Source organism: Genypterus blacodes, unplaced genomic scaffold, assembly GCF_046128005.1.
Source record: "Genypterus blacodes isolate CSIRO-AG114 ecotype Tasmania unplaced genomic scaffold, CSIRO-AGI_Gbla_v1 ptg000086l_1, whole genome shotgun sequence".
NCBI classification, from domain to species: Eukaryota; Metazoa; Chordata; class Actinopteri; order Ophidiiformes; family Ophidiidae; genus Genypterus; species Genypterus blacodes.
This window is the reverse complement of record NW_027466891.1, coordinates 255,716-267,500: the sequence shown is the minus strand read 5'-3', so window position 1 is coordinate 267,500 and position 11,785 is coordinate 255,716. Positions and strand designations below refer to the sequence as shown.

General features: G+C 47.7%; 1 protein-coding gene across 1 annotated transcript in view; it reads right to left on the bottom strand.

Moving 5' to 3' along the window:
• Positions 1 to 11,785, bottom strand: part of nrg3a (neuregulin 3a) — a 139,579-nt gene that overhangs the window by 38,599 nt on the left and 89,195 nt on the right. The gene's annotated exons all lie outside the window — the stretch shown is intronic.

Here is an 11,785-nt window from a genome sequence, read left to right as displayed (position 1 = left end):
CTGTGGGACAAACAGAGAAGAACAAAGTCAGAGTCAAAGCAGAGATGTCGCCGGTCACAGGTCAGAGGTCATGTGATGTCTCGTGGTTGTGGTTGAACATTGTCTGCAGAAAAGATTCCAGTAAAGCAAAACCAAAGGTCACAGAAAGCTTCGTCCAACAACTCAGCTGAGTGGGCTTGTATTTATGAGACGATGCTAATTTGATGGTGTTGCTATTGACATGAGGGACATACTCTTAGTTGTGTCTATTGTTGGGGTGGAGCTTTACAGGCACATTGTAAACATGAAGCTGCCGTTTGCTCACAAAACTGCAAAATCATCATTATACATTGTGAATGTTGAGTTTTGGTGGCAGAACATTTAAATCAAACACTGCAAATTCTGTAAACCCGACAACAAAGCATAGTTACTCTCCCCTGAGCCAGAGGCAGCAGCAGCAGCAGCTCGTCAGACTGTGAGCTCTACTGTAACGTCGACATCTTCTCTTTCACGCAGCAAACTGCTAATAAACCATCATAAAAGTCTGTAAACAAACATCCACACAGAGCTGCTTCCTCTTCCTCTCTAAGCACCGTGGATAATAACGCTGCTGTTTGTTTAGTTTGTGGATTGTCACAGGAGAAGATGGATGGAGGAAGGCTAATAATCTGTCCTGCTGTGATTAATACTCTGAGCTCGGCACGCCGCTGCTCCACAGCTTTGTCATTTATCACAACACGCATGGGCGACTGTGGACACGCTACACTTCTGAGGGTATCTCTAAATCATTCCTTAATGGATCATCTTATAATTGATATTAATAAGGGAGAGTTTATGGGGACCAGGCTGCACTGTGAGACGCTCCAGGGACCCAAGGGTCTCAAGAAGAAGAAATGCCAATTATTTGTGTTTTAAGATTTTTACAACTGATTAAGCCAGTTAAGGGTTTTGGATAATTAACAAAATGGTAAAAATGTAAAAATCCAGTAGTGAGATGTGGAGAGAAATGATATTTATGTGAGAACCGCCCAGCGTTCTCCCAACAGGTGTCATCTGCTGCAGAACAAGAGAAGCATCTGGTCTACAAAAGACTCAGACTTGTTTCAAGATCGTTCGTCTTGATTTGATTCAGTCTGAAAAGTCGCCTAAGCAGCATTTTAAAAGCAAACATCTTTGTTTACACGTTTGGGCCCATCTGTCCCTCTCCAAAGCCACGTCCTCAGACCAAACTCCTCCCTCTGTCCCTAAGAGTCCCGAGACTCTGAGGAGGAACCTCAGGGCCGCTACCCAGAGTTCACCAGGCCCATAACCTAAATCTACCACTGAACTAAGAGCTGCACCTCCAGGCTGAGAGCGGGACAGGTCGATATCACGTCCACATCACAGAGACGCCGCGGTGATCCTTCAGTCAATCTCACGCTCCGACCCACCCACGCCTCCACAAGACACTCAGACTTCATCACCTCCAACAAGTCCAGAGGGTAGACAAGGTAAATGTGTTTGGATGGATGAGGAGCTGAATCATGTCATTGTTCCTCTTAGCTCACTTCATCAGCGCTAAAAGGTATGTGTGTGTGTGTGTGTGTGTGTGTGTGTGTGTGTGTGTTGCTGACGGTTGTTTGTTCTGAAATGAAGTGTCACGTCGTTTTACCAGTCAAGCTTTGACCAAAACCCACAAGCGTCAACGTGACATCAACGCTTGATGAATCTTTGTGCAGTCGTTGTGGTTCTGTGTGGTAAACAAATATATTTATTGTTTACAGATTTGTCAGGCAGACGCATCCAACATTTTCAATCTTAATTTTTACGAAAGACAAAGCTGAGCCTGACAACAGCATTTGTGGTCGTCTCTTTGTGTTTGCGTTGACAGAGCCGTCGTGTCGCCGCGTTTCACTAAACACTCATCACCTGTCAGCCACAAAACGTGTCACTTGAAGAGGGAACGCCAAAGTGAAGGGAAACATTACTCCGGCCTGTTGGAAGAATCACCCAGAGTAAGGAAAGCTGTGCAGAGAAGGAGGACGTCAATCACTGCAGGAGAACCAGGCCAGTTAACTGACTCGCCCAATGGACAGAGAGAGAGAGAGAGAGAGAGAGAGAGAGAGAGGGAGGGAGAGAGACAGAGACAGAGACAGAGACAGAGAGACAGAGAAAGAGGCAGAGATAACAACATACTTTTCTACTTCCTGCCCCCTCTCAGTCCCTCTTCCTGCTCTGACTTGTGTGTCTTCTTCCTGCTACACTGAGAGGAACTTTAATACTTCAATATTCTCTGGATGACGAGTCTTTATATGACACGTTAACACCTGATGCAGTCTGAACCAGATCACAGCTCAGGATGCAAACACGCCACAGATCACAACAAAGAGCCACATCAGGAAAATGTGCTTAAGTGTCAAAGAACCCCCGAGCAGCCAATAATTAGTCTCACACACACACACACACACACACGCACACAAACACACGTGGACGAATACAAACGCACAACATTCTTCAAATTAAATCTACTAGAGAAAGGTGTAAAATACAATATAACATAAACCTGTGGTCCTATATCTTTCACTTATATATTTGTTTATAGATATTTATACTGTAGATATATCGGGTGTGTAGATTTGTCGTTCTGTTCAGTTAAGTATTTACGACTGTTATATTTTTTACAGTGTGCTGGTAAATAAAAGGCGAGGTCGGCCTCCGCGGGGTTAATCTGACACTACACAGTAAATCTCCCAGCCTGTGGGAGAGACACGCCTCCATGATCCCTCCTGGCTTCCCAGCATGCTCTGCTCCACTCTCTCCTCCTCTTCCTCCCTCATGTTGACCCTTCAGCTTCCTTCCTCTTCTCTTTCATACTGCCTCCTTCAGTTCCCCCTCCTGAGCGCTCTACCTTCTCCCACGTTCACAAAGCGGCGCCTGAAGGTCAGACGTGACCTTTGACCCACACGTCATCAGGTGGAATCCCTTAGCGTGGGTGGGAAAGTGTGAGATAAACAAAGTGTAAGACATTGACTGCTGCTTGGCCCGAAAACATCAACATACACACACATACACACACACACACACACACACACACACACACACACACACACACACACACACACGTATCTATATATATAAACAGAAAGCAAAGAGCAGGTGTGTGATGTTTGGCTGAGCTCTTTCTGATACTAAACCATATTCCCTACAGAGCCGAGCACAGAGACAGAGAGAGCTCACAACTTATCAATCAACCTCAATCATTTGGCTGTAACCTGTTTAGCCTCAGAGGATGATGTCATCTATATACTGTATATCTACATGTCATCAGTGGAGGATGTGGGCAAGGAGCAGACTTTGGCCTTTGGACCTTCCTACGCTAGGCTCAGAACTTATCAATCGATCCTGGTAAAATATTACAACTCCAGAGAGCAAAGACGAGCCGAGGCTTCTTCCTTCCTTCAGCACTGAAAGAAGCGGAGCTGCTCTTCACCGGGCCGATTCTTCCGGGTCACTTCCCTCAGTCTTCATATGAACACCAGCCCCTCCTCTTCCTCCCCCCCCACCATCCCTCCACACACAAAGGTCAGGAAACACATCTTCCTCCCGTGCTCCTCGCTCTCGTGCTGTCCTCCTTGTCTCTTCTTTCTGTCGTTTTATGTCCATCCACCGCTCTGCCGTCCACCATTCCACCAGCGGGGTCACTGGCAATTTCCTGTTTGGAAAGCGAGGGCACGTCTTCATCCTTTCTCCACGGAACAAAGGATGGAAACACGCCGGGAAAGAGGAGCCGTGTGTTTGAAACGTGCGCACGCGTCCAGCCTGCACCGCTCCAGGGTTTACCGTCGGCGTGTGTTTGTGTATTCAGGTGTGTGTGGAAGCGACGCCACCGGAGGAATCGATTGCCCAAAGCTTAGGAGCTCCGAGCATATGGAGGCTTATTCTGTTCCAGTCCTCTAACAGCACACACACACACACACACGAACACGCACACACACACATGCACACACATGCACACACACACACACACACACACACACACACACACACACACACACACACACACACACACACACACACACACACACACACACACACAGACACACACACAGGCACACACACACACACAGACACACACACACACACACACACACACGCACACACACACACACACACACAGGCACACAGGCACACAGGCACACACACACACACACACACCTTATTATCTGGCTTACACTGACACTAAAGTTCATCCTCTTCCTGAAATTGAATTTGTTGTTATTTTCCCTGCGTCCTTACTCGGCAGAAGCAGCAGTGATTCTGTTGCTGTGCGGTTGCAGCTGCAGCGTCAGACGCAGGGTGGCGGCGGTGGCGGCGGCGGTGTGAGGCGATATCATTACTGCACAGCGGGATCCAATAAAGATAACAGCACACCTCTCCTCTCTGCTCATCACAGCTCTCATACAGCTGTCCAATAAATATCCACCATATCACTGCCATGGATACAGAGACTCTTCCCCGATAAGAGCAGCCGCCTGTGGAGCTGCAGAGCCCCCAGGGAGATGGGAAATTATTCTCAGAGACAACAGAAACTTCTCCCGTGGATTCCTTTGGTCGGATTGAACGTTTAGCAAAACATAGAAAGGCAGAATATTTAAATAAATATGAAATAAATAAAACAAGAATTCACCTGTGAGGGAAACGACTTCACTGAGGAGTGAAGACGTCTACAGGACGCCAGAAGGTTATAGCTTATAGAGCGTTACGTTTGTTTTAAAGCCATAGACAACCACTCAGTGTTTGTCCTGTGTCAACACTAAGCTACCATCAGATGCTAGCAGAGACTGAGGACAGTACAGCAGTCTGCAAACCAAAACAAACCAAAATACTACCACTGGATCTTGATCAGCAGGATCTGGATCAGTAGGATCTGGATCAGTAGGATCTGGATCTGGTGGTCCCTCAGTCCTCGTCAGATGGGAGCTCTATGTCTCCAGGCAGAGCCGAGTGTCTAGCAGAGCTATAAACATCAACTAGCAGCATCATGGAGCTGAGATGGAGCTGATTCAGTGAAGGACAAACAGGCGGAACGGATCCTCAGCAGCTCCAGAGGTTCAAGGTCAGGAGGTCAGATTATAAAGAGATGGAGATTTTGATTGTCATGGTAACTTGGAGAGAAATATTTGGCCTTGGCGGAGGTTTGCTCACTCTGACCAATTTAGTGATGAAAGAGAACAAGCAGACTTGCCTGAGCTTTAGAAACGAGCCTTCAATGTCCAATGTGTCCTCCCATCCACTCTGTTCAATCAATGAGAGAGAGACAGTGTGACCGCGCTGGTCAATAGAGCGAGGAGCGAGGGGGGGGGGGGGGCGGGGCGGCGAGGGAGGGAGGGGGGGAGGGAGGGAGAGCCAAGATGGCAGCGTGGGGTTGGGAGGCAAAGAGGAGGACAGAGAGGAGACAGGAGTAAGGAGATTGATCCCTCCTGTCTGATCCAATCAAAACGTGTATGTTCTCCTACCTGTGTATGTGGATGTTAGACGTGTGTTCATCTGTGTGTGTGTGTGTGTGTGTGTGTGTGTGTGTGTGTGTGTGCATGGCTGCACTGCATTGCAGATGCTTGGGCTGGTGAACAGGCCGAACCTGTAGCACCAAACCAAACTGTATCAGAGCAACCGGGCCTACAGGACGACAGGGCCGACAGAGCTTAAATCCTCCACAACCACCGCACACACACACGCTTACACCTTGAACAGATGGTTTGAAAATCGTTTTGTTGCTCAGAAACAAAAATATTTTCAGACATGCTGTGAAACGATCAGCGCTATGATGTTTCCTCCAACACGTGTTCTCCAATGTAAAACAGTGTTGGACCAGACATCAGAGGTAAAGAGGTTGTACACACACACACACACACACACTCTTGGCTGAGCTGCGCTTGTTGTAAGCACACCTGCTGGATGTAGATATGTGTATACAGCCCCCCCCCCCCCTCAGGCCCTGGCAGATAACCCCCCCCCCCCCCCCCCCCCCCCCCCCCCCCCCCCCCAGGCCCTGGCAGATAACCCCCCCCCCCCCCCCCCCCCCACACACACACACACAGGGACAGAGATCATCACATCCAGGTGAAAACCTCAGATTATCACTGTAAACATGCAGAATCATCTGGAGCGTAACATTCCCACATTCCCCCATTCCTGCATGACGGCCGGATGCCTGATTTCAACGTTTTGCTTGAATATGAATCACTTGATCATCCTGATTAATCGTGCCGATCAAACATAAATAAAGGAGCCACTTCCTGCCCATGTTGTGATTTCCTGCTTGTGTATTTTTGGTGAGGGCTCAGATTCTTCTTATCTTATTTTCTTATTTATCTCTTCTGGGTATAAATTAAGTTTATTTGCAGGCTACTTTGATCAAACTTAGTTGACCTCATTTGTATGCGTCTGCTTTAGATGTTGTGTTGTTTTTGTCTCTGTGAATTAAAAAAAACATCACATTCACTTTAGAGGCCCACAAATATAAAATGATTGATTGTTTTTGGCGTCTCTATGGTGATCAGTGTGGAGTGACATGGGTTCTGATTTCTGACTTCGGAAACCAAGAAAAAGGCTGAGAGAGTCTGATGTGATTAGCAGCTCAGACTCGTCCGTACACATCGAGGACGATCACGTTTGTCCCAAACGGCTTCTTCTTGACTTAATTAAGAGACTGACTCTGCTTTCCATGTCAGTGAGGGGGAGGAGGCTATAGACTGAAGTGTGTGTGTGTGTGTGTGTGTGTGTGTGTGTGTGTTTGCGTGTGTGTGTGTGTTGTCCATCTAAAATCTGTGAGAGTTCAGATTTAACAAGACAGCGCTAACAGACTTAATACCTCACAGTGCAAGCGTATATTTGAAACCTTGGTGATTCAACAGCACAGCAGCACAGCAGCACAGCCACTAGATGACATCATGGTAACAGAACTGGGACTACTGTAGTTTTTCCTCAGGTTGTATTTATCAATAAATCCATTTAAAGTTGATGTGCATTTCTTTGGTAAGTTGCTGTATGCTCAGCAGGCTAAGTGACTGACAGCAGGTGATAATGGTGGCATAACGACAGTTGGTTGATCGTAATGTTCACCTGCTGACACTGCGTCACATCCCTCACTCACTATGAGCATCAGGCTCAGAACTTGTCAATCAACCCCAGATCCAGCCTGTGTCTGGTCCACACAGAGGAGTTGTGAACATTAAAAAGCACTTTACTTTAAACAGGTTCTCAACTGTCGCTTAGCAACAGCACACACAACCCACTGGCTCCGAGTGCGTCTAGTTACCGCTGAGGTTTCCCATGAGGCAGCGGGGCTCTGCGGGGTCACAGAGAGGTCGCAGGGAGTTGTGCGGTTGATGGAGTGTTGGGGGAAAGCTTCCTGTGATCACGTTGTGACTGAAGCAGCTGTGACTCCGTTTGTCCAGCAGAGGAACCAATCTGGTACAGAATAGCACCGAGAGCTCAGCTTGTATTTTTGAGACAATGCTTATTTGAAGGTCAGCCTGTTGTCATAACGACGTACCTCACTGTTCATTGGTCAAAGTGATGACGTGTATGTGATTGTGGAATAAACTCCTCTGAATCTGTTATCCTGCTTATTCTATGTATTCAAAGCTTCTTCAGACATGAACGGTGTTGTTACTCTGTTACTGTGCTGCAGAGTTGAAGCTACTAGCTAGATACATAGACGAGTCTCCGAGTGAGAGGAATTGGAGTCAAAGTGCCAAACCAAACATGACAGAAACACAATCTGGTTTCCATGGAGTCCAGATTGGATAAAACTGGCTGAGTGTTGAATAAGCAGCATGATGTCATAGCCTGAAGGCAGAATCAAAGATAAAATACAGAGAAACGAACATCTGCACGAACGCTGAGCCTCAAACCCAGAACCCCCCCCCCCCCCCCCCCCCCCCCTCCCTCCCCTTTCTCCTTCTTCTGGATGTTCTTCTTTCCCTCCTATATGTCTTCTTCCTCATTTTGTTTCTCTCTCTCTCTTTGTTAACATCCACCACAAAGTCTATACTGGTGGTTCTCAAACACTGTGGTGCTACAGCCCCCCCCCCCCCCCCGCCCCCCTCTCCCCCCACACACACACACCTGCAAAGCAATGAATGTCAGAGAATCCACATGGACCCTGCGGCAGCTGTAACTTCCTCTTTTTACCACTCTGATTGAAGGCACACACACTCTCTCTCTCTATCTCAAACACGCATACGCACGCACACGCACACGCACACGTACACACACAACGTTTAAATTCATGATGCAAGGAGAACTCTGAGTGTATACAAATATCCACCTCAGACTCCCTCTCTTTCTCACACACACACACACACACACACCCACCCACCCACCCACCCACCCACCCACACACACACACACACACACACACACACACACACACACACACACACACAGACACACACACTTCTCTTGCCTTTGCTGGTAGCTAGTAAAGGGAGGCGCCAGGTGGGGGAGATCCATCACACTGACAGTGCTGCAGCCAGCAGAACAGGCGTGTGTGTGTGTGTGTGTGTGTGTGTGTGTGTGTGTGTGCGTGCGTGCGTGTGTGTGTGTGTGTTTCTGACTGTGTCTTTGTAGACGACCTTGTCAGTCAGCCAGTCATTCATTCATACACACACTTTATGAACATATGCTAATCACAAAGACAGCTCAGATACACCCAACAAACAGAGGCAGGGACAAGTCACAAGTCACACCAGCGAGTCAAAACCACGAGTCACAAGTCACACCAGCGAGTCACAAGTCACACCAGCGAGTCACAAGTCACACTGGCGAGTCACAAGTCACACCGGCGAGTCACAAGGTGGATTTCTATGGACTACAAATGGCCTAAACTTTATAACCCGAGCATGAAGAGGACTCCTGGATTCAAACCCATGACTCCGTCCTCATTGTTTGCCTTCTGTCCTTCAGGTCAGGACCACCTGTGAATAACCCACCTGCTGCGGCACTGAAGAGGTTAATGAGGCTGTTCAACAAGGGGGCAGACGTGGCGACAGAACGGCAAGCGGGCAGAGAGACGTTCCAACCTGAGAACACGTATGTCCAACACATCCATCATCCCCACAGATGGCGTGCAGAGGATCCATGCAGCCAAAGACACTTAAAGCTCAGGGTGTCATCTACCTTCCCTCCTCTCCTCTGCTTCCCTCTGCCATGCACAAGTGACGTCAATCGCACCCTCCATCTGTGTGTGTGTGTGTGTGTGTGTGTGTGTGTGTGTGTGTGTGTGTGTGTCTTAGAATGAATCTGTCCACGCAGGAGGCATCCGAGGAAAGAGACGGAGAGACGCCCTGATTGAAAACACCGGGCCTCATTCATCAACCGTGTCACCTAAGGACTGTGATCTTATCCTGCGTGTGACAACTGAAGCTACACCTGCATCCTGGAGAAGGAGCCTAGGTGAGCGTGAAGCTGAGGAGAGATCTGCAGCCTGACGTGTGTGCAGTGATTTTGACTTTCACCACTTCAGCTCTTTTCCATTTCAACTCTGCTTTGGCCGTTCTTCAGTTGTGAGTTTAAAAGGTATCAAACTATAATCATGACCACAGGCTGCATAAGAGAGTTCTCTCTTCTCTCACTTCTACAGCTTCTTCTTCTCGTCCGGCTCGTCAGTGTTCTTCTGAGACGCAGAGGCCTCAGAGAAACGGACACACACAAATGTGCCACCGAGTCCAAACCGCCACAGGATGGTTGCTGGTTTTATAAAGATTTGACTGACAGATGGACGACCTCTTTGTTTAATGGTGGATTGAGGCGATGCTGTCAACTCGTTAGGCCAGAAAGAATGACCTCACCGTCTCCTGTTTACCCTCAGGTGATCATGAGCTGCAGGTAAACAAATCACACAAACGGGACACTGAAGGAAAAATCTGCAGGGTCCAAATAAAGGCGTCGGCTTAAGAGAACTAGACGAGGAGCGCATGAATGCACCGTTACTCTGCGAGGCCTTCAGGTTCCTCTCCTCTCTTCTCTCAGTAGTATAGGCAGTGCTGTCAGATAAGACCAGCCGGCACGGATGTTGAAAGTCTCAGCCGCACGGACGGCGTTCCGGCTCCTACGCCCGTCTGCGGCAGATCTGCGTGCGATCAGATCCATTCAGGTGCGTCTCATTTGCATGCCATCAAAGCCGCCTCTCTGTCTGAAGATTATCTATTTGCTGAGGGCGAGCGGGGATGATTTCAGAGGCCATTGCTCGCCAGCGTGGAAAATCACTGTGAGAGATTCCACACGGAGGAGCAAAACAAACACACATGCATCAATCTATTACCTCTGCTGAGGGGGACTTTCTCTCTCTGCCGGTGCTGAAATGGAGGCATTATGCCTGCTGCTGTGCACCCACGCCTCACATTTGGGCAAATCTGATTTCTGAAGAGAGTTCCTGTCTCATCTCTTTATCCGTCCGTCTCTGCCTCCCGGGATCTGTCTCTGTTATCTTATATAACACATAAAGATGATGATTGCTATTATTCAGGAGGAAGATGCAGCCATTTCCCACAGACACTGACTTGACAATGACAAATCGACCAACAAGGATTCATTTCAAGTAGACAACGAGCTCGAACTGCCAATGTTTGTGTTTGTGGGTGAGGATTCCTGCAGATGCATTTTAAGGCTAATTCATTCATTCAGATTTATGGTTTGACAGGACACGCCGCTACACACACACACACGCACACGCACACGCACAGCACACACACACACACACACACACACACACACACACACACACACAAATAGCTCAACACCCACTGGCTTCTGATCGAGCGAATCCATGCTATGATAAATGCTCAATACTTCATCAAAGTCAAAACTGCAATTGGTCCCCATATGGTCCCTGAATGACGTGAAGCTGTGATGTAATATGTCCCGGCTGGTCGCAGCAGCGTTCCTGTGGTGTGTTGTAGTAATGACAGGTATCCTCCAGCTGCCTGTGGGACCTGCTGAGGTCATCAGGCCACCATGGACTCTTTCATTAAAGGGCCACAACAACAACATACCAAGAACAAATGTTGCAGCCTTGATTTTCAGTTAAAAGCAACAAAGGATCTTTTGTATTGAGACGTGGCCGTGTGTTCTGTAACTGTAGCAGGTGCAGAGGCGCGGCCACCGGAGCGTGAGCGTGAGCGTGCGTGTGTCCTCGTCCTCTTTCAAGTCTACTCAAGGCTTCAGTGTCCTTCGAAAATAAATCAAATATGTAACACTAAACAGATTGACAACCTTTGACCCTTACAAAGCAAATTGATCTGCTGCAAATCACACACAATACCAACATTTGTTCCAATTACGACTTCATAAGGAGAACACACACACACATATGCACACACACACACACACACACACACACACACACACACACACACACACACACACACAATCCAAAGGTATTTCATACTAACTTAGATTTAGCTTTGCTATTGTACTTTAAATTGATTGCAAGGGGGGGGGGGGCTCATTCTAACAGTCAGCACCTCATCTAATACATAGTGTTTGTTGTGTATTTATCAACAACTCTCTATTAAACTCCAAATGCTACAAAGTTCTTGACAAAACGCAGCAAAGGTTCATTAGAAAGTAGGAATGTTATTTGCTTGTATTCTTACTGGCTTATTGCTAATCTATCTCAAATGCCCTCTGCAGTGCATTAAAGCACAATTAGTGACATAAAAGCCAATTAACAAACAAACTAAAAGGCAATCAAATTCATTGATCAGTGGAGCTACGATCAATGAAGACTCAGTCGATGAGGAGTGACATTCAGGCCGGTGTA